This window comes from Adiantum capillus-veneris, chromosome 29 (genome assembly GCF_014529385.1).
Source record: "Adiantum capillus-veneris isolate H3 chromosome 29, ASM1452938v2, whole genome shotgun sequence".
Taxonomy (NCBI): domain Eukaryota; kingdom Viridiplantae; phylum Streptophyta; class Polypodiopsida; order Polypodiales; family Pteridaceae; genus Adiantum; species Adiantum capillus-veneris.
In genome coordinates, this window is record NC_140959.1 from 11901913 (window position 1) to 11926914 (window position 25002).

The window sequence follows — 25002 nt, forward strand, 5'->3', positions numbered from 1 at the left end:
CTATATAGCACATGTTGTTCCCGCTTTATTTCACCTCTTTTGGGGCAGTTTTCACATCAAGTGCAGCATTTACCATTCCTGACAACAACACAGATGTGTTCAAGATGTTTGTTGTCGAGGACAAATTGGATGGGGACAATTACCCTATGTGGGCTTACATAATGCAACATGTTCTTGTGTCAAAGGGCATCTAGAATATTTTGCAAGGCATTGATGTACGTCCTGGTTTTGAGGATGTAGGCGATGTTGATGATGTTGCAGGTCTTGCGACAAGCTCGTTGTTGGGATGTAAAGGATACACATGCTCATGCATTGATTGTGTTGTCTGTGAAGCACACCATTACTCCTCACATTCATTCAGCAAAATCTACAAAACATGCTTGGGATATTTTGGTTGGTCTTTATGTAAGCCGCAATGAGACAAAAATTGCATTGTTGTGTAAAGAGCTGGAGTCTGAACAAGCTCGTTGGGATGTTAAGGATGCGCAGGCTCATGCATTGATTGCGTTGTCTCTGAAGCGCACCATTGTTCCTCACATCCGTTCAGCAAAATCTGCAAAACAGGCTTGGGATATTCTAGCAGGTCTTTATGCAAGCCGCAATGAGGCTAAAATTGCTTTGCTGCGTAAAGAGCTGGAGTCGAAGATTATGCATGAGGAAGATGATATGGACACTTTCCTTGCTAGTGTCAAGGATATCAATGAGCAACTTATTTCTATAGCGAAGTCATTTCAGATAGTTCCCTTGTGCAGACTGTTCTTGATGCCTTCCAGACTCTTAATAGACTTTTGCTAGTACTTGGAGACTCATGACCCAAGGAAATCCTAAAGTTGTCAAGTTTGATGCATTGTGCACATTGCTGTTGCAAGAGTCACTTTCCAAATAGACAGCGTGTAGTTGAACACGCTTTTATTGCTGCTCAAAAAAAGGGTGGTAACAGTAATGTAGCCACTTCTTATGGTTCTGTGAGTGGAAAATCACCTGTTCACAATGCTTCTACTGGCAGGAATTCATCTAATGGCAAAAATAATATGTTGTCATTATTGTAAAGCTAATGATCACTTGATCAACCAGTGTCCTAAGTTGAAGGCCAAAGAGGCTAAGAAGAAAGAGGGTGGTTCCATCGCAAATGCTAGTTCCACTAAAAATGCAACCATTGTTGAGTCTTCTATGAAAAGAGACTGTGATGCTGATGTTGATGCAGAATGGGCTTTTAGTGCAGAGTGCACTTACAATCCTGTTTTCCATGATTCATGTATGTTAGTTGTTGTAGATTCACAAGTGTGGTATTTTGATAGTGGTGCTACAAAGCACATTACCTCAATCGTGAATTGTTCACCTCTCTCGAGTTTGCCCCTCATGGGAATTTAGTCACTTGTGCCAACAATGCCTCTTATCCGGTTCAGGGAGTTGGAAGATTGTGCTTACTGCTGCAAATGTCAGTTCTTTCACACTTGTTGATGCACTTTATGTACCTGGGATCATGAATAATCTTTTGTGAGTATTTGCACTTGCCAGACTTGGACTTGTAGTCAAATTTGTGGATGACAGATGTACAGTTCATGATCTCAGTTTTGGTGATGAAATTTTTTCATTTGGCTTGGCATCCACACTAAGGGCATTTGAATGTTGCAAGTTCGTTGCGTTTGCAAAAATATAATATGGTTGCTTCTTTGCCATCTCTTGAAGCACCTGTCAAACATGTTTGTGAAGGCTGTATTTTGGGTAAGATGCAACATTCTAAGTTTCCAAAGGATGGTTCAATTAGGGCCACATACAGGTTGCAGCTTGTGCATAGTGATGTTTGTGGGCCCATGCAAACTCCGTCCTTGGGAAATTACCTTTACTTGTGACTGTCATTGATGATTACTCCAGTCATGCATGGGTATTTCTGCTTAAAGAGAAGTCCGAAGTTTTTATGTGTTTCAAATAATTCCTAGCTATGGCTAAAAATGTCTCAAAATGTACTATGGGCGCCCTCCGTTCCAATCGAGGGGGGAGTATATGTCTCATGAATTTAATGCACTTCTGGCTAGTTGTGGGATAAAACACCAATGTACAGTGCCTTATACGCCTCAACTAAATAGTGTTGCTGAGAGGAAAAACAAGTCACTTACGGAAATGGCACGATGTATGGTCAAAAGTCAAGCTTTGTCGCATCCGTTTTGGCTTGAGGCCATCATGTGTGCCACGTATGTACTTAACAAGTGTCCTATGAAAGCTTTGTAGTCTATTCCTTCGTATGAAGCATGGCATGATAGAAAGCCTTCGATTGAGCACATGCGTGTTTTTGACTGTTTGGCATATGCTTTGGTGCCACAAACACATCGCAGAAAATTGGATGATAAGGCTGTCAAATGTATTTTTGTTGGTTATAGTGCTGAAAGCAAAGGTTACAGGCCGTATCATCCGCAAACAAAGCATATCTTGGTCTCACGGGATGTTGTGTTGTGGAAGATATTGTTTATCCCTTGTTGTCATGTAGTAGAGACAGTAATGTAAGCTCATAGGAGATTTATGACACTTTATTGCTTCTTTTCAGTGGTGGAAGTTTGAATGTAAACTCCAATGAGGCGAATGTACAACCTATGGGGGTTTCTTAATATGTTACAGATCAACCTATTACTGATGCAAATGTACATTATGTACTTGATGAGAAAAGGGGTGAAAATGAGCAGGCTAGAGGTATGCCAAAATGGCTAGTGTATACATTGCGTGACAATAAATTGGATGTACCTTTGTCTAGTCATACTCGTTCAGGCTCTCGTCATGCATCTTATGCATCAGATTGTTATGCTTTGGTTGTGTCTAGCCTACATGATCATGAGGAACCCGTTTCTTTTGATGAACCACAGAATTCAAAAATTTGGATGGCTGTCATGAATCAAAATATGATGCACTTATGGAAAATGACACATGGACTTTATGTGATTTGCCTCCTGGAAAAAAGGGCATTGGTACAAAGTGGGTTAACAAAGAGACTTTTGCTCCCACTTGTCGTATGAGTACTGTTTGTTTTCTATGTGCATTGGCAACTCATTTTGATTGGGATGTACAGCAATCAGACATTGTTATTGCTTTCTTGAATGGTGACATATTTGTGGAAGTTTATGTACGCAGCCTTGCGATTTTGTCAAAAAGGACAAGAGGATAAGGTGTGCAAATGTAATAAAGCTTTGTATGGGTTGAAGCAATCTCCTCATGCTTGGTATGAGAAGGTTGACAGTCATTTGGTCAAACAAGGCTTTCATAACAGTCCAATAGAAAGCACATTATATGTCAAGTGTGAGGGTGATGTACTTCTCATTGTGGTTCTTTATGTGGATGATTTGCTTATCATTGGACCAAATGAGAGACATATTGTTGAATGTAAGGCTGATTTGAATGCTACTTTCAAGATGAAAGATTTGGGGTTGTTGCATCATTACTTGTGTATACAGTTTAAGCAGTGTGATGGTGGTATTGCCTTGTGTCAGAAAAGTTACTGTAAGGTCTCCACCTTTCTAGCTGTCGGGAATTAACTCAAGCTTTAGGAGAAAGCATTGATCAGGCAATCGGGTAAAAACACTATCTCAAAAGCAATAAAAAATGGTATTTTTGGAATCTTAAGCACAGCAAACCCCGGGCTAGAAATTTTCAGAATTGAATTCTGATAAAAACTGGCATAGTTATGGCCCCTGGAAGTTTACAGTGTGAATTGAGTAAATTAAATAAAATTGTAAGGTTTTAGTAATTATAATTGCAAAAGACTTTTATCCTAAAGTTCCTAGATATTTACGGATATTTGCAGATATTTCCAAAATTAATCATTAAAAGTTAAAAAAATAGCAAAAAAACAATTTTGTGTATCTGAGGGGCTGTGTGGAGCAATAATGAACTTGCCCAAGTTGAAATTAGCAACAGGGGGCGCTTGTGGAGCTGTAGGGCTGCCTTGGGATGCAAGTTACTGCCATTTCCAGTCTGTGAGTGCCCAGAAACCTATAAATAAGACCCCTTGCTTCACATTTTGAACAGTCTCGGAGTCCTAGCGAATTCTCTCTCATTAGTGGGACCTCTACTCAAAAATCACTAGAGAGCAAAGCTCTAATTGGTTAATCAATGATAATTAGCACTAACCCTTTTTAATTAGTAGAACCATGTTAATATATTTATATTTTCTTGATTAAGTAAAGATTAAAACTATTTATACTCTAAAATTCCCTCCTAATTCTAAATTTTCTATTGATTATTGAGATTAAGCTTAGGGATACGAATTTAATTAATTATTTTATTATATTAGGATTGAAATTACTCATTCTAACCATAAATTAATGACAATTATACTAATTAAACTTAGATTAAGATGAGATAATTATCAGAGCTGTGTTAGACTGTCAATATGCTAGAAAAATTATCTTTTAATTGTGACAGGCAAATACCTTATTTCAAAGAAAGAGACAAACTTGAGCCAACAACATAAAACAACAAAAAATAGACAAATAAGGAAAAGATAACCTACCATCAAAGAGATAAAGAAGAGAGCTAAATATTGAGAGTTGAAATAGACCTTGAAAGAGGTATGGACCATCAAAATGGAGTCAGAATGTGACAAAATGTGGCAAGGCTATGAACGCTCCATCCCACTATAAGAAGAACACCCTACGGGATAGAAGGATCATTGTGGATCAACCCATGAGATAAACCAAGTTATCAAAAAAATCTTATGAAGGACCCAAGAACTCCAAGAATATTGACCTAATAGAACCTAGAGAAGAGACAAACCCTACATATGTTGCAATTGATTTTTCTCATGAAGAAGAAAACATTTTCATTAGAACTTTAAAGGAATATAGGGATGTCCTTTCATGGTTACACAAAGATTTCAATAAGGTGGATCTTGACATTTGTTAGCATACAATAAGAAACATAACTAATGAGAGAGGATGCTAAGTCAAGTAGACAAATACCCTACACTTCCAATGATACCTTTCTTAAGAAAATAAAAAAGGAACATTGAAAAGTTCAAGGAAGTTGCATTCATCCATGACATTGAACACACAGATTGGGTTGTGGTAGTACCTAAGAAAAATGGGAAGCTAAGGGAGTGCTGTTAGGGAATAGGACGTAGCTAAGTAGATAATTGAGTAGTTTACTTAATGGAGAGAGATAAATTTTCACATACAAGAGATTATAGAGTAGAGAGAGAGAGAGAGAGAGAGAGAGAGAGAGAGAGAGAGCACACACGATATACGTGGTTCACCCAATGTGGGCTACATCCATGGGAAAGCAACCACTCAATGGATTTAGTATTTCAAACAAGAAGTAGGCTACAAAGGGATTATACCCTTAATAAAGCTCCCACCTTGCTTCACTCTCACCACCTCACACCCACCTTGTTGCAACAACTTCACACCCTCCAAAATGTGTGTAGAAATGGACTCCTTTTATATGCCAAAAGGGCTACCCTCTCTCATGAGAGGCAGCCGTGTGTAGCCGCCCTTGTGTTGAAAAGTCCAAGTTGGACTCTCCAATCCGCCCATGTGTGGCCGCCCTTGAGATGACAAGTCTACCTTTGATAGCGGCCACCAGCCCACCGGCCATTGACTTTCGACCACCGGCCAACTGGCCAAACGATCGGCTGTTTTCCGACCACTTTTTGACCGCCGTCCGCAACCATAATATTTTGGCAAAAAGGAATACTCCTTTGCTCAAGATTGGCTGTGAATTTTGGTTTCCGATGAGTGATTTTTTCTTCACGCATGATGGCTTCTGCTCATATTGGGGGCCTTACAAATGTGAATTTTTAATACAAAAAATTACAAGGGATAAATCAGGCTTTATACTTAACAATCACCCACTTAGATAATTATTTAAGCAGAATTACACTGTTTTTAAGAAAAAAGAAAAGGGAAAAGTTATCAAACTAATTAAAAAAGCTCAGAGATAATTATCAGGCTTTATACTTAACAATCACCCACTTAGATAATTATTTAAGCAGAATTACACTGTTTTTAAGAAAAAAGAAAAGGGAAAAGTTATCAAACTAATTAAAAAAGCTTTGAGATAATTATCAGAGGTAAAACACATCTTAAAAAACCCATGATAATTATCTTAACTTCAAATAACTAGTTTAACTAATTATCTCAGAAGAAAAACACTGTTTTTAAAGAAAAATAGAAGGGGGAAAATGATCAAACTAATCCAAAAAGCTTTAAGATAATTATCAGAGATAAAATATATTTTAAAAAACTCTTGATAATTATCTTAACCTCAAATAATTAGTTTAACTAATTATCTCAGGAGAAAAACACTATTTTTAAGGGAAAATAAAAGGGGGAAAACAGAAAACTAATCTAAAAAGCTTTGAGATGATTATCAAAAATAAATTACATCTTAAGAAAACCATGAGAATTATCATAATATTAAATAGTTAGTTTAACTAATTATCTCAACATAAAAACACTATTTTTAAGTAAAAATAAAAGGGGGAAAATAGCAAACTAATCCAAAAAGCTTTTAGATAATTATCAGAGGTAAAATACATCTTAACAAACCTATGATAATTATCTTAACCTCATTAAATTAGTTTAACTAACTTTTTTAGTAGAAAAACACTATTTTTTAGGAAAAATAAAAGAAGGAAAATAGTAAATTAATTGAAAAAGCTTTGAAATAATTATCAAAGGTAAAACATATTTTAAGAAACTCGTGATAATTATTTTAACCTCAGGTAATTAGTTTAGATAATTATTTTAACAAATAGTAACCAATTTTGTGTATAAATCAGAAAAAGAAAATTAGTAGATGAATTTATATAATTACCAAAGGTTACAAATATCTTTATCTACTTGTGATAATTATACCATAGTTAATTAGTGAGTTTAGGAAATTAGAAATGACCAAAAGTCCTATTTTTAGCAAAAGATTAATTAAAATAAATAGACTTTGCAGTCAAAAGTTTTTAGGAAAATTATAGTAAGTGTAAACCTGTGATATAAAGTTGAGGAAATGAAATCTTCAAAATAAAATAAATAGAATAAATATTAAGCTCAAAATAAGCAGATTCCAAGATTAAAATTCGATAGGGAAATTAGGAAAAAGATATATAAAACTATAAGTAAGTTAGGATATCTTAGAAAACCCTTAGGGAAGCTGTGGAAAAAGTTACCATGCCTATATAGACAAATAAGAAATTACTAGTCAAGAATTTACTAATTAAGACTACAAATTTAACCTAGATTTGAGTAAAATTCGATACAAAGGTTAAGTCTAGCTTTTGGATAATTTACATGATGATTAGACGTCCTTTGTATGAGGATAAGAAGTTATGGCACCAAAAAGGAGCCGAGCCAATCCTACATCTGATGATGAGGGCAGAGCTCTAAAAAGAACTAGAGCGTCGCACGACGATGAAGCTGGGCCTAGTAGTAAGCCTACGGAGGAGAGTCTTCAAGCACCAGCACAGCAGCAGATGGCCGATCAGTCCCAGGTGGGTTTCCCATTTTTGAATTAAGTCTTTAAATAGTTTAAGTTCTATTATAAGTTAACATTGCATACGTAAGGAGTGAGTAAGAATCAGAAAAGGAATAATTGACCCAAAATGGAAGGTAACTTCCAACGTGCACTTGTTTATAATGTAGGAAAGAATTGTTTGGGTTAAAACTGGTTGAATTAGGAAAGATATAATTGATCATCCTTAAGACAACTTATTTCAAAACACCTCCGACTCCTTGGTATATTTTAATGAATAATGATGGCTTCCCATCCACGAATAAGTCGGTTACCCCCATGAACAATGAGTTTCTACTCCATGTCATGTCTTGATGTTTTTACATAAGTTAGGATACCGTTTTTATCATAGGGGAGCCGCTCGGTTGTATGCGCAACTGGTTTGGTGTATGGGCACCCGAAACCTTGGGTGGGGGTTTATCCACCCCGGATTGTGAATAAGGAATGGGTGCCGTTTTTTCACCCTTAGGTGGTCTGGAGACAAGAAGAGTACTGGTCATGGTTATTATGGACAATGTTTTGATTGACAGTACCCTATCTTAAGTTTAAAGATGTCTGTTTCTAAAAGAATGTTTTCAATACTGTCCTACGGCTATAGACCCAAGCCATTGTCAATGGTAAAGGTCTATTCCTTGGATTTTTCTTGTTTAGAGACTCTGATTTTTATCAGACCTAGAGACCTATCAAGGATCCCATGCCGATCTTGGTATTGGCGGGTTGGGATCTTACAGTTACATAGAGACATTGCTATGTAAATTTGGACTTGAGGATTGCAAACCTATTGCCACTCCCATGGAAATAGGTTTGAGTTGAGTCTACATGATGTTCGTGATCCTGCTAATGTCACTCTTTAACAAATTGCTATTAGCTGCCTCATTTATGTATGCAGCACGAGGCCAAATATTCAATCTGCAGTTTCACACATCAACAAATATATGCATAGCCCAAGGTCGTCAAGAGGATTTTCCACTACTTGAGTGGCACTTTACATCTTGGCTTGTTTTATCCCAGGGGGGGGGATCACTGTCGCCAGAATTACATGCTTTTTTGGACTCATATTGGGCTGGTTGTTTTGGCACGTGAGTGTCCGCAAGTGTTTTTTGTTTCATGCTTGGTAGTTCATGTATATCATGGTTGAGAAATAAGAAACCTAATGTGGCCACTTCTAATTGTTGTGAGGCTAAGTACAGGGCAGTCTTCATAGCTACGGTTGAGTGTGTATGGCTCAGACGCCTTATGGATGATTTGGGTGTTGGATAGGACATTGCCAACACTATCTACACTGACAGTCAGAGCTCATTGGCAGTTGGGAGGAACCCAATTTTTCATGCTTGCACATGGCACATTGAGGTGCATTACCACTATGTCAGGGAGAGGCTCTCAGCAGGAGAGATCACCTTGGCTTATGTGCCAACATAGGACAACCTTGTAGATCTTTTCACAAAGGCATTGTCTCGTGAGAAGTTCGTAGCTTTTTTCAAAGCTTTGCGCTTGCTTCCCTTTACTGATCATGTCCTCAGGGCATGGCACTTCCCTTTACTCATGTGCTAGCTCTCGTTCACCGCATCACTCCTGGGGGGATTTGTTACCATATACATGTGGTAGTGATGTGTGTGAACACACTTAGGACCCCCGGGGCCATGTTTCAATGCTTAAGCTTACCACCTTATCTATCTTCATTACTATGATATTATGTATGCTAGCAAGAAGAGTGGTGATAAGTGAGCCACTATTTCTTTCTCCTATGGAATGTTTCTTCTTCCTCTTCCCTACCCTCAGTCCCCGCTAGCTCTCTCCACCTTCGAAGGTGTTTGAGGCCTTGGGACTGAGGCTTGAGATAATTAATGTTGTTTGCAAATTTCATGTTATGCTCGTGATGAAGCTTTCCATCTTCATAGCATCACCTAGGTCACAAGGAACACAAAGATTGTATTGTACCAAGTCTCTCTTGATGGGAGAAACTATAATATAAATGCCTATTGGAGGGGGGACCGGTCCTCAACTGTTATGTTCTCTAAACTCTCTCTCTTGAAAAATTATTGTTCATTCCAAGTTAACGAAATACTATGTTTATGTTGCTACCATCTATTAAGTTCACCCTCTATGCTTGCAAAGTATTCTTACAAAAGTGATTTCTTTAATTTCTAATTCCACTACTCTCACAGTAAATAGGCCATTTCCATTACATCGGTATTAGAGCATTTGATTTCTCTTGTTTTGCTTAAGAAGAGAGGTCCTTAAGTAGCCTATTAATGGTTGATTTTGTTAATTTTATTAGGGTAAGTGGGACTAGGATCTATTATCGGTATTTTTAGCCCACTATGTGGGATATGCACACCTTGGGAGCTTTGGTCTTAATAATGGAGTCTTTTTCGACTTTCTTATGGCTTTACCATTATTGAGCCATAAGAAGTCTGAAAGCAGCTATCCCTTGGTAACTTTGCAATATTAAACCCACTCTACTACTCTCTATGATTAACCAATTCGAGCTGTGGGTGTAGATACTTGAGTGTTGATTTTCAAAGGCTAACATGGGAAAGAGTATCTCTTTTCTCGCCTATGATTCTTTGGTGCTACCCACAAATTATTTGCCTTCATCAAGGAATTTGATGCGGCCTTTGGAGATGAGGGCTTCACGAAGTCCTCCAAGCTATGCCATGTAGCTATGCACTTCTAGAAATCGGCTTGTCAATGGTGAGCTAGCCTTCGTGGCAACGGCGAAGCGCAAAAGACATGGAAAATTTTACGAGTTTACATCATGAAGCAATTCCTTGCAAGCGATGCAAAGGACAAAGTGCTTATCAAATGGTGTTGTTTGAAGCTTCTCTCCCATAAGTCTATCCACAAATATATAGAGAAGCTTTTGGATTTAGATCTCAAGTCTACTGTCTTTCAAAAGATAGACTTCGCCGAGCAAAAGCAGCAATTTTGTGCGAGATTACCTAAAGACATGGCCGAGTACGTCAACTCTCAAGGGCCTAGTTCTATCACCGAAGTCATCCACCACACCATGGTTCCTTCGTGCATCAATTTCCAACAAGGGACTAGACAGAATGTCAAGCCCATGGCAAACAAAGACAAAAATAACGTAAAGGGAAAAACCAATGCCCAAAGCTCTTCCCAAGGAAATTTCGACAACAGCAATCGGTCCAAGGAGAAGGGAGTTTACAAAGGTAAAAACAAACTCTCTCCTAAAGAGCTTGAAGCTTTTTGCAAGGACCATAAATGTTTTAAGTGTGGGGAGCAACGACATGGCTATCGTTCTTGCCCCAAGAGAAATGCTCTCAATGAGACTCCTAGAGCTTCCACCATCGAAGCTCCAAAAGAAGATGCTCATTGTTGCAAAGGATCACCTCTCTCCTATGCTTGGGGAAAGGTAAGGGAGCATGATGCCTTCATCTTGTTTGACCGTGGCTCTACTCACAACTCCATATCAATGGAGTTGGCCACCAAGTTAGGCATTCAAGCTTTCGAGATTGGAGATACTGAAATGGTTGACACAGTTTTCAAGGGACAGCAAGCCTCAGTTACTCCCTTGATTGGGAAGTTGAGGCTTCATGTTCAAAGCTGTTGACAAAGAAGACTTTTTCATCTCTCTTCCCAACATGAGGATGCTATCCTAGGGGCACCATGGTTCAGCCGCATGGCTGCCAACATGAAGTTCCTTGAAAGGAGAATCTACTTCACCTACAAGGAAAAGAGCATGTATATATATATATATATACTAGTGAGTCTGGTCGTACTATACCACTTGTAAATCCTCCTGCTTTTGATAAATCAATGAAGAGCTCAGTTTTTGTGTACATGATTTCTGTCAAAGAGTCCCTAAAAGATCCTAATGTTTCATCAAATGTAAATGGTAGGAATCAAGAAGAGTTAGACTTGTCTACTTTTCTAACAGAATTCCAAGATGTGTTCATCGATGATATCCCTATGGACTTACCTTCAAAACGAGGGGATGATGACCATCAAATTGAGCTCCTACCAGGAATCTCACTGCCTAACAAGCCTCCTTATCAAGTTTCCCAAGCTCAACAAGAGGAGATCATGAGGCAAGTACAGGAATCGGTAGACAAAGGGATGGTGAGGCCTATCTACTCTCCCTTTTGTTCTCTAGTCCTTTTAGTGCAAAAGAAAGATGGTACATACCGTATGTGTATGGACAATCGAGCACTAAACCATATCACTATCAAAAATAGATTTCCCATGCCTCAGGTAGAAGATATGTTTGATAAGCTACAAGGATCTACCTACTTCAATAGGATCAACCTTAAAAGTGGCTATTATCAAATAAGGATAGTGCATGAAGATATCTTAAAGATCGCATTTCGTACAACTTTTGGTCTTTATGAATATCTAGTCATGCCTTTTGGCTTCACCAATGCACCAGCCATGTTCAATCGTCTAATGGAGAAAATTTTTAGACCCTATCGCAAATTCATTGGAGTGTTCTTTGATGATATCATCATCTACTCCAAGTCCTTGGAGGAACGTGAGCAACATCTCCATGTGATTTTTCAAGCAATAAGAGAGAACAAGATTTTTCAATACTTAGGTCATATTATCTCTCAAGATGGTATCCGTAAACCCATCAAAATTGGAGGTAATAAAATCATGGCCTAATCCAAGGAATCTACATGAGCTAAGAAGCTAAGGAGCAAAATGCTTTTGACAAGCTCAAAGAGAAGCTTACCTCCCAACCAGTCCTCATGCTTCCGGATCTCTCAAAGCCATTTGAGGTCCAATATGATGCTTGTGGTGATTGCCTTGGAGCAGTCTTGCTTCAAGAAGGGCATGCCATAGCATATGAGAGCCGAAGGCTCAATACAGATGAACGGGTCTTAGGCATTTGTGAGAAAGAGCTTTTAGTTGTTCTACATGTCCTAGACAGATGGAAGCACTATTTATTGTAGACTCCATTTATTTTATGAACTGACCACCAAAGTCTCAAGTACTTCATGACGCAAACCAAGCTTTCCGAAAAACAAATGAGGTGGGAAAAATTTCGTTCGCAATTTAATTTTCATATTTCTCACATTGCTGGTAAGTACAATCAAGTGGCTGATGCACTTTCGCAATGACCAAAAGTTAATGTTGTGTCTATAGCAACTCACGATGATGTATCTTCTATGATAGATGAGTATGCTACTGACCCTGGCTTTATAGACATAATGTCAGCCCTTGCTTTGGGGAAGAAAGAGAAACCATTCACCTTGTAGGATGGTTATCTTCTCCATGGCAGGCTATGTGTTACCTACTCCCTTCATGAGAAATTCATGTATGAATCCCATGCTCCTCCGTATGCGGGGCATAGAGACATTCAACCTACTCTCTGAGAAGTAGAAACGTACTTCTATTGGCCTACCATGAAAGTGGACATACAAGATTATGTTTCAAAATGTGTAGTATGTCAAAAGACCAGGGAAGCAACTTGGATTACTCCAGCCATTTCCTATCCCAAATTCACCATGGGAGAGTATATCCATGGATTTTATCTTTGGATTACCCAAGTCTATCCATGGAATACGGGAATATGGACAATAGTTCACATGTTTAGCAAGCAAGCACACTTTATTCTAGTCAAAATGACTATTAAGGCACACCAAATGGCAACTCTCTTCATATTATAGATTTTCAAACACCATGGATTGCCAACATCCATCATGTTAAATAGAGATCCTAGAGTGACCAGTAATTTCTAGAAAGGTCTCTTTGAAAATCTAGGAACAAGATTGAATTTCTCTTCGGCCTATCACCCACAAACGGATGGCCAATCTTATGATACTCGATCTACTAAAGACTTATGTTACTAAAGTAGATCAACACTCACAACGGGAAAAGTACTTAACTCTTATAGAGTATGCATACAATAACACGCACATACTTCTACGGGAAAATCACCTTTCAAAATCATTGAGGGAAGACCTAAAAGTCCCTTGCTACTCAAAGTACATGGGAAGCTCTTTGTTGTTGATGAGTATAGCCGTGACCTACAAGAATCTTTTCAAAAGATTAAGGAGGCTATATCCATCTCTCAACAAAGGCAAAAAGCTGTTGCTCAAGCACAGAAGGGCCTTAACGTTCAAATAAAATGATTGTGTCTTACTTAAGTTTCCCAAGGCTCGATTGAGACAAACGACGGGCTAAAATCCTACGAGCCATCAAAAATATTATGCTAAGCTAGCAAAAAGATACTATGGTCCTTTCCAAATCTTAAAGCCCATTAATGATATGGATTATCAACTCAAGTTTCCCAACCATTTCCTCATACACAATGCTTTTCATGTGAGCCTACTTAAGCCCTACAAAGGAGAGCCACCAAGTGAACCAATTATTGAAGACCCTCCCGAAACTGAAGACCAAGAAGAGCTGCTATAACCCGAAGCTATCCTTTGGCATGAAGACAAGGTACTATGACATGGTAAGATTATATGACGGTATCTTATTAAGTTCAAAAATTATTCTTTTGAAGATGCTAGATGGATGCAAGGAATACAACTAAAGAATAGTATGAACCTTTTCAATGCTTACAATGCTTTAGATGACCAATTTTTTTGTCTTATAAGACTAGTAGTATGCATGCTTAGAATCATGTTTGTGATGATGACGTCTCTCAAACACCAAGTAGAATTTGTCACTCTACTTAGGAGAATAAAATGGACTAACAGACAGACATGCTTGTGATAGCTATGTCTCCCAAGCACCAAATGGATTAATCATCCATCTTGGAAAGATGTTGTAGGGTAAAAAGGGATCCTCTACCTGTTAAGAAAGATTGAATAATGACTAAGGCTTTACCTCTTCTACCTCATAGTAGTCGAGGACAACTATGATTTCAAGAGAGAGGTAATATCAAAAAATTTAATATCTGACCAACCCAAATGATTTTCTCATATTAAATTTTAATGTGGGATAATAGACGAGAACAAGGGTTAGAATATATACATGTGCTTTTGGGTCTATCTCAACACGGGGCCAATGGTAAAGGGACCCAAATGAGAGATGATATATCAAAGAGAAAGGTCTAATGGAGCTTAAAGACCTTAGGGTTAGCTTCATTAAAGACCTCCAAAGGTTAGTGCTAAAAGTCTTTTGACCTTAGGTAAGCTAGGGTTGAGTTTGAAGTCGGAACCCGGCCCAAGCTTGAGGTGCTTGTCGTGCTTGCTTGCTAAGGTTCTTGAGGTGCTTTTCGTGATTGATGACTAAGGTGCTTGAGGTGCTTGTTGTGCTTACTGACTAAGGTGCTTGTCGTGCTTGCCGACTAGGGAGCTTGAGATGCTTGTGGGAATATTACCCAAGCTTGAGGTGCTTTGTCATGCTTTTTGACTAAGGTGCATGAGGGTAGGTGTTCCACAAAGTCAACAACTATCCCTACAAGGAGTGGGTGAGCCCTACAAGAGGGGGCTAGAGAGAGAACACACACACCCTCACACAAGGAAATCTTGGTACAAAGAAAGCATATAGGAAACTTGTCAAGTTCCTCCTCATGTTTCCCTCATGGTGTGCCTAAAGCCTATTGGTTAGCCTCCCAAGGGGTCCCATGATAATTTAGTAGATTTAATTAATTGTTTTTGCACTTATCAAGTCATCTCTTTCAAAGGGGAAAGGGGGACACTTGTCCCAAAACCTTGTTGCTTGTAATGCATCCTGCATGTGATTGGCCAGTCTTGCAGGGGTCGAATGAGCTTCAAGCTCGAGCTACATGGGGGGGTCAACCAAGGCAAGAAGGGGACTAGCTTGGGGGGTATACTCTCCCACACACACTCACACACACTCTCATTGTGTGAAGTGCAAAGTGCAAGAGCTTCATGTCCTTCTCCAAGTTAGTAAAGAAGTTGAGAGCCTGTACCAACACTCTTGGCAATGGAATGCAAATCCAACCAAGAGCCATGCTTCAATGCTTAATCTTTCCATCTTCTCAACCTTCATTACTATGCTATTATATATGCTATCAAGAAGAGTGGTGATAAGTGAGGAACTATTTCTTTCTCCTATGGAATGTTTCTTATTCCTCTTCCCTACCCTCATTCCTCGCTAGCTCTCTCCACCTTCGAAGGTGTTTGAGTCCTTGGGACTAAGGCTTGGGCTAGTTAATGCTTTTTGCAAAGCTCATGTTATGCTCGTGATGCATGAAGATTTCCATCTTCATAGCATCACCTAGGTCACAAGGAACACAAAGATTGTATTGTACCAAGTCTCTCTTGATGGGAGAAACTATAATACAAATGCCTATTGGAGGGGGACGAGTCCTCAATTGTTGTCATGTTCTCTAAACTCTCTCTCTTGCTACAAAAGTATTGTTCATGCCAAGTTAACTAAACTATGTTTATGTTGCTACCATCAATTAAGTTCACCCTCTATGCTTGCAAAGTATTCTCACAAAAGTGCTTTCTTTAATTTCTAATTCCACTACTCTCAAAGTACATAGGCCATTTCCATTACAACACAACTCTAAACTCGACTAATAGCTTGCATGCCATGGGGCATGTTCCCACAAACTTGGGCTTGAAACCCAACAATCCCCCCCTCAAGTCCAAATTATACTAACCATTCTCATGATACTTTGAGTTTTTGGCGTACTCAGCAACAACCGTGAGTTTTAGGTTCTCTCAAAACCAAGGGTTTTGGTATACCCATAACCTAGTGCTATTGTTTAAGCTATTGCCAAATGGAGTTTTTGGTTGACTTCCAAACCTTGGGTTTAAAGTGTACCCAATAACCTCATGATAAGTGGGACAAAAATAGGATTTAAACAAAAAACTGGTATTTTTGGGAGGTCTTACCACTCATATGTGATAGTGTCTATAGCCCACACATGTTTATTTTCTACTAGGAAAAAACATAAAAAAGAGTTGATCTAAAGAACATCACTATCAACAGAAAGTATTTGGGATTTTTTATCCCCATCAACCACATGAATCCAATTTTTACCCTATTGGAAGCACTTATTTGAAAGATGATTTGTCTTACTGCAGTGAATACAAGGATTCTTCTTGAAACAGTCATTTGTGCTCGGTGATTGTTGCACCCACAAATGGCACAAGACCTGGTACCAATAGAGGTTTGATGAAGCTAAGGTAAAAGCACAATTGCTAACTACATAGGCACTGGGAGTATCAGAAGAACTGGTAGGGGATACTGCTACATATGCACTAGGAATAATGGGAGAATTGGTACGGGATACTATTTTTCTTCTTCTTGCAATGAATTGATGATACCATCCCAAGGAGGGCAACGGATCTTTCTCTTTTAAAATAGTGACTATTTGATGGAATTCATCAGGCAAACTTTTTAACAAAATGGCTATGAGATCTCCTTCTAGAACTAGGGCTTCGACATAGACAAGTTGAGTTTTAATACTCTTCAATTTGTTAGCTAAAGACATAGCAAGATAGTACAACTCCATCTTTAGACTCGTCATTGAATACTTAGCTTTAGCACCAAAACTTTTCTCTAGCTCTATCTAGGCAGAATAAAAAATTGCACGTCATCCAAACAATGAATAAAGTCATCTTTGAGATATGTCAAAATACTACCTAATGTTTGCTAACAGCAGTTGATGTGTGTCATGCCAAGGGTAGGACTATAGGAGGGCACGTCCCTGGCCAAGGGCTGATAGATACACATGTGGTATAGGGCCTATATATAGGAGGGCCAAGGGCCTATATATAGGTATGGTTCCATGGTTATTGGCATGTCTATCTCCCTATGCCCTTTCATTGGTATTAGAGCAAGGTGGGAGGAGGAAGAAGAGAGTTGTGGAGGAGGGTAAACCTGCTTTGCATGTGCTCTCTCTCTCTCTCTCTCTCTCTCTCTCTCTCTCTCTCTCTCTCTCTCTCTCTCTCTCTCTCTCTCTCTCTCTCTCTCTCTCTCTCTCTCTCTCTCTCTCTCTCTCTCTTGCTTTCTTTCGTATGAAGAGGCATGGCTACTTGAGTTTCTTCTCTCCCTCAAGATCGTCAAGGTCTTCAAGGCAACACATGGGGGAACCAAGGCCAAGACACGCTGAGTCTGCTCTTCGAGTAGCCGGCACCGTGGGCGACAACCCTTGTCCAAGGGGGAGGTCGAGATGCACTGTGGGCAACAACCCTTGTCGAAGGGGGAGGTCCCGTGGGCAACAACCCTTGTCGAAGGGGGAGGTCAAGATGCACTGTGGGCAACAACCCTTGTCGAAGAGGGAGGTCCCGTGGGCAACAACCCTTGTCCAAGGGGGAGGTCGAGATGCATTGTGGGCAACAACCCTTGTCGAAGGGGGAGGTCCCGTGGGCAACAACCCTTGTCGAAGGGGGAGGTCAAGATGCGACCTCAATGAAATCGCATGCACGTGATATCTACGGGGTCGCAGAGCCGGTGGGAGCATTTTTCGTCACTTGGCCGAAGCTTGGAATGCAGAGCAAGAACCGCTGGGACTCCAACTCTATTTGGCACTTCAAAAGGTTTCGCCATCCCTTTTTTTTGCTTGGTTTTCCATTTAGGGAGGCCGCCCACAATCAAAGGGTGGTCACCCTTCAAATGACTTAAGGGGCATACACACCCCCATTCAAAGAGTGAAGTCGCGGATAGTCGGCATGTCCAAGAATCTTGGCGGCTTGAACACAACTCATGCAAGGCATGCCCAAGTGGGGCGCAGAAAATTGAACGCCAGTCAGGAGCCTGGTATGCTTCATGATTGGCCACCGTAAGGCCAACATCAACACATGACTGGCAAAGCACGGCTTTGAATACACCCCATTCCAATTACAACCTCTGCATACATAGTACGGTGATTCGTGCATCCTGACATATCCGACAACCACAAATTCAAGGAAATTGCAGTCGAAAAGGTAATGAATAAGGGCAACGATAACTGATGTAGCTTTTGGATGACATGACTACAATTCGTCTTTGACCTTCAAAGGTAAGATATGCATAGTTTTGGTTTTTGTTTGCTAAAATTGTTGAGTCATGCCGTGAAACTCTTGTATGCACTAACCATGTAAGTGCATCCACAAGCAAGGCTTGTACCACACACAAGGTGCTTCTATGGTTAGCATAAGCATAGCTAGGCACGATCGGATGTATTCTGTCATTAAGGATTTGCAATAGATAATCCATGTAGCAGAAAATCCTTTGAGGAAGGCTTTGTCTACGCATTAGGATGCTTGTACTTTATTGTCATCTGCATAACTAGTTACACAATTCTGGCCGCAGCTCTACATAAGGTAATGTATGAGACCGGCATGAGGCACTTAGCATACATCTTTTCATCGTCGACCATGAATTGATGTAATAATAGCAGGGCTGTCCATTGCTTATGAAGCATTTGACCTAGATGGAGCATGTATCACCTCTATTGCATATCGATAACATGCATCAAAGGTGATGCACTTTCTCCACTCCAAGCACAGGCACGGCTACTGAGTGTTCACATAAGCGCTCAAATTTTGTTGCATACATTGATGGCAAGGGCCAATTTTTTAGTATCTCAAGGAGACATGCATGGCCTCTTACTAGAATTGTTGAAGGAAGCAAGTTGCTCGGCATGGCCGACTCCTTGTCGCGGTTTCTACACGCTGACGGAGGATGTTTACCACATAGTACTGGTTAATTTCAATCGAAATTAGTCGACATGGTTGATTCTTTTTGTCATGATATCTGCCGCCACATCCGTTGGCTCTCAGCACAAACATATTTATGTGAAGCAAGGCTTCAATCTACCACTCTTGCATTGAGATTTTTCCACTCTTGCATTGAGATTTTTCACATTTGGGGCATGCTATGAGCACACGCCTTTGGGGAATTTCTCCATATGCCTGTAGGATATTTCAGGCCAACTTTCGCTCGTGCAACAAAGATGGTTATGGTCTACATTTGAGCAAGCTTTTCTTTCGACATCTTCAGACAAGTGGTTACAGCAGGATGACCACGTTAGACTATGTTCAGTATTGTTTATTTTTCCATGTTTATACATTTATATTGGAAAATAATGCTTTTGTGCAAAGCAAAGTTATTTGATAATTTTACATGAAGCAAGGCTTCTCCCTTGTGCCAAGGTACTGCCCAATGACTTGGCATCACGGGTAGTGGCACACAAGTTTGGGAAACTCGCAAAATAGGGAATATCACTCCCTACCAGTACATCTGTGCAAGGCACTTATGGTTGTGGCTCTCACATTTGAGGCCATCACTTTTGCCAACGCCTTAAATTTCTGCATGCACAGCATGCTAGCTAGGTAAATTCAACTCTGCCGCCTTATGCAATATGCTTTCGCTATAACACCAGACACTTTGTCACAGACAAGATAAGTTATGGATTGTTTGACATGATTTTTGGTTGTTGCCAACGCACAACACCACTAAAAAGAACCTAAAACTTTGACTTGATTCATCGGCAAAGTGCCCTATTCAACTCATCTTCGTACAATCACGACCCCATACACGGTAGATGGTTAAGATTTGACTGTGTTTTCTATTGCCTCTCTTGATGAGAGCGTCATACAGACAGATTTTTGTATGCTTATAGAATAAGCTGCAACCCAGGCATAAGATGCACACGAGCACATGGATTGGGTACACACTACATTAGGTTAAGAAACCTTCCTCAACCCACATGCTCTTTTTCTCTCTCTTTCTTATTTCTCTTGAAGAATAATGAAAATTTTTGAAAAATCTTTTGATACATGTTTTGTTTGGGAGTCAGCATGAGCCAAGGTGCTCTAACTCTCCGCTAGAAATTGGGCAAAGAAGCCCTCTACATTAAGCTTCATTGTTCTTCGATTGAACACTAATTGCCATAAGGGCTATGAGCCACACACGCTGGCTAAGAGCCATTGTTAGATCTTGGGTATGACCCAACTGTTGGCATTCCTTGGGTGATTGTTCTTAAGATCGAAGAGATCTACCCAGTGGAATACACAACAATGATAATGGACAAGCAATATTCTTGTCATTACATATGTTTAGGGTGTCATTATTGCACTATATGTTTTTAGTGCGATGCTCAAGTTGAGTTTTTGATAATCTTAAACTCACCTCAACTAATCTATCTCATAGAATCTAGAGATAGCATGGCATTTCATACGAGTTAGGCATCTCACTTGTGTAGATTTCTTGCTCTCTCTAGAGCACTACGAGTGTCTATGGCATCACAGTTTTGGGGTATGACCCAGTGGGTGTTTACTAAATCACCCCATAGGCATTCAGGATCACAGTTTCATCTATCCCAGTTGTATTTTCAAGGAAAGAAGTTTGCAATCTACCAGGGGGTAGTGGACAACTTCAACTTTTCAAGTTGATTCTCATCATTTTGTACACGGTTAACTATGTTGGTTATCAATACCTGCTGGTTGAGCAGTTTCTACAAAGGGTCTTACCAAGGGGTTTGACTACGTAGGTTCTATCCAACGGGCTTGGATTGCGAAGGCAACACCCTGGGTTTCCAATGCAATGTGGCTTCGTTTGTTTGCAAAGGTAGGAGACGTGCTCCTGTGCAGTTGAATAACGGGTAGCTGAACTTTCAATTCACTCCCCAAGGATATGCCAAGGGCAAGTCGAAACAAGTATTTTGGGCCGTAGTGTCCAATGTACATTATATTGTAATGAATCCACTTGCCGGATTCGATTTGGCACATGTTGTCACATGGGATACAACATGGTCTAGGGACTCAAGGAGTTTGGTTTAGCCAGTGTGGAGCAATGAATGAGGGTCCCTCTCACTCTTCTCGCGGAGTGTTTAGAGTTACCTCCACACATAAGTACATCTTGTACTTGAAGGATGTTTTTTTTACAAAAAAAATCCTTACATGAGACATATTCCACATGTGGAGAATATGAGTCTCTGGACTGACACTGGCGCCCATTATTTCAAGTATGTGTCTCAACAAAGTCCTTAAGTGCTGGTCACATCTGTTTTTTAGACCATTTTCAGCACGACGTATTAGGAGAAATTGTTGGATACTTAGAAAGACTTGTTAAGGTACAAGTGCTGCTAAACAACATTATAGATGGTTGTTTTACATATAGAAAGGCTATGAGTTGTTAATGAAAAAGTTCCATTGTTTGTACCTAGAAGTGATCATTGTCTCACCTTCTATTATGGTTCAGACGTTTTAGCAAGGCTTGCAAATGATTGCAAATGAAAGTATTTAGTTTCTTTTCAGAACTATTTACATTCCTCTTTAATGTGTGTTAGGTGATGAGTGCGCGTGTGCGTGTACGAAGTGTGTGCAAGAGAGGGGAAGAAGAGAAATGGGGAAGGGGGAGATACACAGGCAGCCACTGTGTAGGTTAGTGGAGAAGAAAGAGAGAGGTCAACCCTTCCTCTTTATCTCCCTCTATTGAATAGGGAAAATTCAAGTGTACAAGGCTGGTTTCCCTTGGCCACCTGGCCTACACCCCAACAACCTCCCACTTGAAGGTCATGGTGGCCAATAGTGGCATTAGTATAGTTAGTCTATACAAAATTGATGAAGCATTGCCGAGGCTTCATCCTACACCCATAAGTTCTATACAATGTGTAAATCGCTCCGAGGCTAGGCTCTTTGTGAAAGCATATGCGGGGTTGTCATCAGTGTGAACCTTGACAAGCTCGATACGCTTGCCAGCCAATGCATCTCGTATGACATGGTATCTGACCTCTATGTGTTTCGACTTTGAGTGAAACACTGGATTCTTTGCCAAAGCAATGGCACTCTGACTATCACAATGTAGTACTGGAACCTTGTGAATGCCCAAATCTCCCACTAGACGAGCCAACCATATGGCTTCCTTGCTGGCGTCAGACGCAGCAACATATTATGCTTCAGTGGTAGATGAAGACGTGAAATCTTGGAGACACGATCTCCAAGAGATAGCTGCTCCAGCAAACATGAACACATAGCCAGATGTGGATCTTCTACGATCCACGCAACCCGCATAATCCGCATCCGTGTAACATACAATAGATGCATCACTGTTTCCGAAGCGTAAACACTTGCTAGCTGTACCTTTCAAATATCTGAGGATTTTCTTCACTGCTTCCCAATGCTTCTTGCCAGGGTTTGCCATGTACCTACTAACCACTCCCACTGCATGTGCAATGTCTGGTCTTGTGGCTACCATAGCGTACATCAAACTGCCAACTGACGAAGAATATGGTACTCTCACCATTTCCTCTTTCTCAGCCACTTTCTTGGGAGAGTCTTCCTTGCTAAGTTTGGAGTATGCTTGCATTGGGGTACTCAATGACTTCCCCCCCCTGCATACTAAAACGTTGCAAGACTTTGTGAATGTACTTGTCTTGAGATAATTCAAGAATTCCACGTTGATTGTCTCTCTTGATGTGCATACCAAGAAAGTGATTGGCATCTCCCAAATCCTTCATGGAAAACTGAGTGCTTAGCATCTTTTTCAACTGATTGATTTCATCAATTGATTTGCCTGCGATAAGCATATCATCTACATACAAGATCAAGATGATTAAAGAACCATAGTTCAACCTTTTTGTGTATAAGCAGTGATCCTCTTGACTTCTAATGTAACCCTGAGACTGCATGAATTTGTCGAATTTTTGATACCATTGCCTTGAACCTTGCTTGAGGCCATAGAGTGCCTTTTTAAGTCTACAAACCAATTCTTTCCTCGTTCGTTTTTGGGTTTCACATACGAAGCCCTCTGGTTGTTTCATGTAGACGTCTTCATCTAGATCCCCGTGAAGAAATGTTGTGTTCACATCCATTTGGACAAGTTCCATGTCCTGGATAGCAACCAAGCCAAACACGGTGCGAAGTGTAGTCATCTTGACTATTGGAGAGAAAATCTCATCAAAATCCACACCTTTTTGCTGCTTGAAACCCTTGGCAACTAGACGAGCCTTGTATCTAGGCTCGGGATCTTCCGCTGTATACTTCTTCTTGTATACCCACTTGCAAGGTAAAGCATTTTTGCCTTTTGGTAATTCAACCAAATCCCATGTCTCATTAGCCACAATCGCATTGTATTCTGATTGCATAGCCTGCTCCCACTTAATGCTATCCTCTATTTGTATAGCTTCTTTGTAGCAGGTTGGCTCTCCACTGTCAGTGACCAAAATGTGGTGTATACCCGGCTCAAACCGCTCGGGCGCACGTGATACTCTCTCAGAGCGTCTCAGTGCCTGACTGCTGGACTCCGCTCTCTCCGGAGCAATAGTAGTATCTTGCACTTGAGGAGTGGTTGCAACACTACTAAACTGAGTTGGTTCGGAGGTTACATCCTCAAAACAAACACGTCTGTACTCAACATCTTTGATGGGCTTCTTGTGCATTTTTTATTCATTGAAAATCACATGTGACCTACGAATGACTTTGTTTGATTCTGGGTGCCAGAGACGATATCCCATCTCTCCGTTTGTACCATAGCCAATAAAGATGCATTTGTGTGATCTGGGATCTAACTTCCGACAAAGTTCTTTGGGCACATGTGCATATGCCGCGCATCCATATACACGTAAATGCTCATAGCTTGGCCTTTTGCCAGTCCATAATTCCTCTGGAATTTTGAAATTCAAAGGAGAACTAGGTGACCTGTTGATGATGTGCACTGCTGTCAGAACAGCTTCCCCCCAAAACTCTGGAGTAAGCTTCGCCATAGACATCATAGAGACAACTCGCTCTTGAATCGTACGATTCATTCTTTCAGCTATCCCATTTTGTGCAGGTGTGTATGGAGCAGTAAACTGCCGCCGAATACCTCTTTTATTGCAAAAATCCTTGAACTCTGTGGAGACGTATTCTCCACCATTGTCCGTGCGAAAAGCTTTGAGCTTTGTTCCTGATTGGTTCTCAACCATGGCGAGGAATTTTTGGAATGTCGAAAAGACTTCTTCCTTACGCTTAAGGAGATACACCCACACCTTTCTAGTAGAATCATCTATGAACGTCAGAAAGTAGTTTGCCCCCCCTAGAGTTTTATGTGGCATTGGACCACACAAATCACTGTGTACCAAGTCTAGAGGTTCGCCTAGTTTCTTATTCAATGGCGAAGATGTCAATCTAGTCCGTTTGCCATACAGACAATGCTCACACAATGGAAAGTCCGTGTAATCTAACACGGGTAAGTAGCCAAAACGCTGAAGTGTTTTCATTCCCTTTTGGCTAATATGCCCTAGCCGGCTATGCCACAACGCAGGAGACGGCAGCTCGGCAACATAGATAGAGTGTTTGTCGACACTCGAAACAAACAAAGAGTACAGGGATCCGTTTTTATTGCCTTTCATCATGATAAGGTTGTTCTTGCGGATCATCCAAGAACGATTACCAAAAACTGTAGTGTAGCCAAGATCATCCAATTGCCCTATAGAAAGCAAGCTTTTCGTAAGCTTGGGTACATGTCTGACATTCTGCAGCACAAAAGTAGTGCCATTATGCATCTGAAGTTTCACATCACCAATGCCAATAATGTCAAGCTCATAGGAATCACCAAGCTTGACTATTCCATGCATGGATGCATAAGAGGAAAACCACTCTCTATGTGGTGTGACATGAAAACTTGCACCAGAATCAAGGATCCAATTCTGTGCAT